Genomic DNA, 4,840 nt, shown 5'->3' with positions numbered 1-4,840 from the left:
AAGCAACCCAAGTGTATTTTATGCTTTCAACTAGCCGTTAGATGTAATGTTCATGTAAAGGAGGACTAAAAATAGCTAAAGGAGAAACAGACTAGGGTGATGCTGGAAATTCCTGCTAGCAAAAAGTCTCCGAACAAGAGATAATTTGCAAACGGTAAAAGGTCGCTGGAAGAGCAAAACAGTATCAACAGATGCAGAGACAGAGGACAAAATGTTGCAAAAGCATCAAGAGGATGCAGAGGAGGAGGTTTCAAGGAGTCAACAAGTTCTAAATGATTATGAAATTACATAATTTTCAGGTAGTGTAAATGTTACTAAGGTTAGAAGCAGCGTAGCATCAACAGGTTGCAAAGGCCATACTAGGTTCCAGAACCTGCAGGATATGACTGAGGGTTTAAAAGCTGCAGTATTTCGTGATGTTCACCCATCATTGTGAGTACACCCACGGATCTACAAAACTGGCCTTTTCCTGATATTTCATGTTATGTACTTTCTTACACAGAGGCTTCCTATAGTTTCTGTTCCTTTATATTTGAGATCAAGGTTCTCCTTTGGATACAGAAGACCTAAATCTACACAAAAACTTGAACAAAGACAGAAATAAAAATAAAAAATGTAATTATTTAAACATACCACAGTGTCCAAGGACGGGTCCGACTTTTCATGAATAGGTGGAATAGGTTCAGCTTTGAATGAAGACACCTCTGTGTGGAGCCCTATAATTCCTTTTAAGCAAGCTTTTGCACTTCACTGAAAAAAATATGTTGTTGGATTTACTTAATTCAATGGTGGACATTTGTTGCACACAGATGTTTTGCTTTGGCAGCAACTTAAACAATTGAGTTAAATTAACACAATTTATTCATGTTCAATAAACCTGTGCAATTTGTGTTGATAAAATGTGACTTAAACATGTTTTGATGAAGTAATTTGAGCTCTTGAAATATTTTAATCCTTCACAATTTTCTCACTTTATCCCAACACCATTCAATAACTTTTACCCAATACTACTTGGTCACTTAAATACTACATGTTATCTTCAAATTACATTTTGCTATTATATTCTAGTATCAAATACACAATTTTCAAATGGAGGCCTTATAACAGATTATATTGTTCTCTTCCAAGATGGTTGCTGGCATCCACCAGTAACCTTTCAAAACAAAATGTCTAATTTCACTGCATTGACAGTAGGTAAAGAATTAAACTGACATTACTCCACTACTGAATCTATATAAACCAACAGTTAAATAATGTCAGTTCTTCCGTGTTCTCTGGAATCAATCACAGCAAAGAAATTAGACTCTTTCTTTTGAAAAATGTTGGGAAAGAACAATACAAAACATTCTATTTAAGGCCTCTAACGTCAAGATTCAGTTAAACAACAATTATAACTAAACAATTTGAGGTAATGTTAGTTTCCATTAACATTAAATTAGGTTACTGAATTGGCAAACACCTTCCTATTAACATTACCCATTTTACCCCAATAACTAAAGAAATTAGCACTTGCAGGTCAAAACCTTTATTCAAGAGATGCAAAAATAACATTGATACAGTGACTGTCAAAAATTACGGCACTGATCATACTGTGACATCTTGGTTCAAAACAGCACACTTAGAAATATTCAACGTTCCTTACTTCAACTGAATGAAACTGAAAATACCATTTCACACGGCCCATATGGGATATTTAGACTGCATAACTGTTCATGCTACATCTCTTCACTAGTAAAAGAAAGAAAAAATACAAAGAGAAATTTAAAAATGCTGCCAAACAGACAGAGAACTTGTACAGAGCAAAAGGAAAAACAAACAACAACAACAACAAAAAAACGGCTCGTCCTCATGGCAGTTGCAGAGTTTATAAAAATGAACCCTGCGATCTGTTCCTGGAATTGAGCTTCAAAAATGCAGCAGAACAAGTGTGAGATTTAAATGTCTTCTCACCTAGAGCTGGTCACCTCACATGCATAACAGTGAGCTTCGTTGCAGGAGCAGTTTTGTCTTAGTTGTGAGCTTTTCTTGAGAGCTGAGTTGCTTCCAACTCCATTACCACCCTTTGAATCACCTCAAAAGTGTAGCAGAGTTGTGATGGGTAACTCATATTGAAGGAATAAAAAAGGTCCAAACAGCATGGCTACTGCAAAGGTCACGTTATCCAGATCTTGAAGAACTACTATACCCTCGATGATGATGCCAACGTCAGAAAAGTCATTGCCTGGTGCATCCTCTGGAGACAGATGTTCATTGTGGTTTTCTCAATCTGTGCAGTGGCCTCAGTCAAGTCCTGGTTAAACACAAAACATTTCTTTAAGATTCCTTTTTAAACTCATCTCTTTTGAATCTACCAGTTCTAATGTTAGAGTAATTTAAACCAATGCAAGCAACATAGTAAATAGCTATAGCCAAAGAGTGGCCTGCCATGCTGCCATTCATGGTCTAACAGAGTTTCTAAGAGAGGGTGAAAAACATAATTTCAAATGCTTTACATTAGTTTTTCTTAGAAAGACACCGGCCCATCAGAAATCCAGGTTTTGTCACTCAGAAGATGTTAGAATTTAGACTTTCAGCCCCACAATTTGGTTAGCTGTTGGTCTTTTTTTTTTTTTCAAACAAAAGCTAATGTAAATATTGGTGGGATTTTCCTTTGTTCACTAGAATGACAAATTTAAAGTTTTTTCACACTGATGTGACCCCTAATACAGGGGTGGGGCCTCAAGGGCCGGCGGCTGAGTTCACTACCAGGCCTCATGTGAACTTCAAATTATTAAAGAGGACTACTGGTCCTAACTGGTCCAATGAGGATCAAGTGGATAACTAAATGCATTTTTAAATGTTGCAAAGCCACAATCTACTCATAAAACACTCACCATGAACTCCTGCACCAAGATGTTGCAATTGTCTTTCACACAGATGCGGAGCACTTTGATGAGACTCCCTTTGAGCATTAATGTCATCCTAAAGTATTATAACAAAGAAAACAGAGATTTGTGAACTTTTCAGTAGCACAGAAGAAAATGATCCCAGACCAAAACTTAAACCAGTCAACATGCAACACCAGCATCTACAAAGCAATATCAAAAGTTCCTGTTTGACATCAACTTTATGGATATATAGTTTCCAGAACATTTATTTTTTTAAAAAGATCAATTTTTCTCAGTGGGCCAGTAAATGCATGACGAAAATTATGGCATCCTTTCGGTGGAATCAGTACTCACAGGTAATAGTTGACTGTTTCAATGGATGCAGCATAAAAATCTTTTACTGACCTAATGCAATACATATACACTTTGTAGTTAAAGAATTTTAAAGTTCTTACTGTCATCATGGCAGCTACATCCTTTAGCTTTGTGCCCTGTTCCCCCGATCACTTTGCAAACACTTTCAGCAGACTGTCAGAGAGAAACTCAGCTCCGTCAGAAACCTTGACTGTAAAGGCATGGTTGGGATGCACTGGAATGCTGCATTTCATCTGAAATGACATAAAATTATTTTGAAATAACAGCAGGCACTGTGCTTGGTTAATAATCAGTAATGTTTTGTTGAATAAAAACTGTGTTTCCAGATCTTATGGGATTAAAAAAATCCAAAGATGTTTATTTCTGATTTGCAACCCAAGAACCCACAAGTTACAACCTCATTTTAGTTCAAGTGTGCATTAATGTGAGTCCAGTAATCACCTTTCTGACAATACATACAGGTATAAGTTAAACCTATGGCAGATTTTGGATTTCTCAGTTGTATTAATAGGGTGGTCTATTTGAGTATGCATGCACCTAATAATTATAAAAAACCTATTATAATTAAGTTACAGAAACCTTAAGCGAAAATAGAATATACTTTCTTACCATAACACCTTGAACCCACAATCCATCAGCTGACTCCTGGTGAAATGCAGAATAGATGTGGTCTCTCAATGTGCATCAACAAAAACAAAAACAAAAACAAAAGGACAGCAGGTGAGGGCAGGAGGGGTAGGGATGTAAGCTAGCATAATACCGCTGATGATATTAGCTAAAGCTGTTCAATGTCCAAAATCTCACTAACACCACGGTGCAGTAAATACACAATGTAACTGAAGAGTCAGTTGACAAATCTATTCACACAGAAAACCAAATTATGTTATGAGTGCCTCGTAATTAGGTTTAATGTGATATTACGGCTCTTGTGCCAAAGACAAATTCAAATGAAAAAGCGCCAATTCTTTGATAACAGATAAAACAGCAAATAAGCTAACGGCTCTTTTTTAGCATGTTACATGGCGGCACTTTAGACGTTTAACTACATTTGGCTGAAATATGGTAAATATTAATTCAAAAAATCAAGACATACCAAAAAACGTAGAGTTGGCTGCTCGACTTGACTGAGATGGATGCATTTTTTAAACCACGATCCAAAGCCCGCGAGATGAAATCACGCGTGGTTTCACGAGATTTAACGTTGCTATCTTATTGACTTACTTCACCTGAACATGATATGAACAATTTAATACACCCTTTCTGCATATCATGTAGTTTTTACACTATATAGTTACATTTATCTTTAAAACATGAGGCAATTGTGTTAAATACATGCAAGATGCTTACATAAATCCAAGAGATGGCCAGTCCCTTTTTTTCAGTGTTGAGCACACAAGACTGTCTCAGTAGCAAAGGCTGAAGTTGTGTGACACTGTTATGCTGTGACAACACCACTCAATACAAAGAGTGTGATATGGATCCCAGAGGCTGGGATTCTGTCGTGCGGTTTTTTTAACCACAAGCTCCAGCGTCAGTGACCGTGGTATATTTAGCACAGGTGGTCACAGTAAATTAACACAGGTTAGGTTTTAATTGCA

The 4,840-nt window shown here is 36.7% G+C and overlaps 1 long non-coding RNA gene across 2 annotated transcripts; it reads right to left on the bottom strand.

Moving 5' to 3' along the window:
• Positions 1 to 1,855: 1,855 nt before the first annotated feature.
• Positions 1,856 to 4,612, bottom strand: LOC146641467 (uncharacterized). 2 transcript variants are annotated; one of them, XR_014909617.1, is made up of 5 exons: positions 4,336 to 4,612; positions 3,852 to 3,915; positions 3,323 to 3,475; positions 2,874 to 2,961; positions 1,856 to 2,290 (listed from the first exon to the last, which is right to left on the bottom strand). It is a non-coding gene; the product is annotated as an uncharacterized LOC146641467 (long non-coding RNA). The 2 variants fall into 2 exon arrangements; XR_014909616.1 differs by lacking the exon at positions 4,336 to 4,612 and having other exon boundaries at positions 3,852 to 4,323.
• Between the last annotated feature and the right edge of the window lie 228 nt (positions 4,613 to 4,840).

Source organism: Rhamphochromis longiceps, linkage group LG23 (genome assembly GCF_057381845.1).
Source record: "Rhamphochromis longiceps isolate RC_006_pf linkage group LG23, R_longiceps_female_GT1.1, whole genome shotgun sequence".
Lineage (NCBI taxonomy): Eukaryota > Metazoa > Chordata > Actinopteri > Cichliformes > Cichlidae > Rhamphochromis > Rhamphochromis longiceps.
This window is presented reverse-complemented; position numbering and strand designations above follow the sequence as displayed.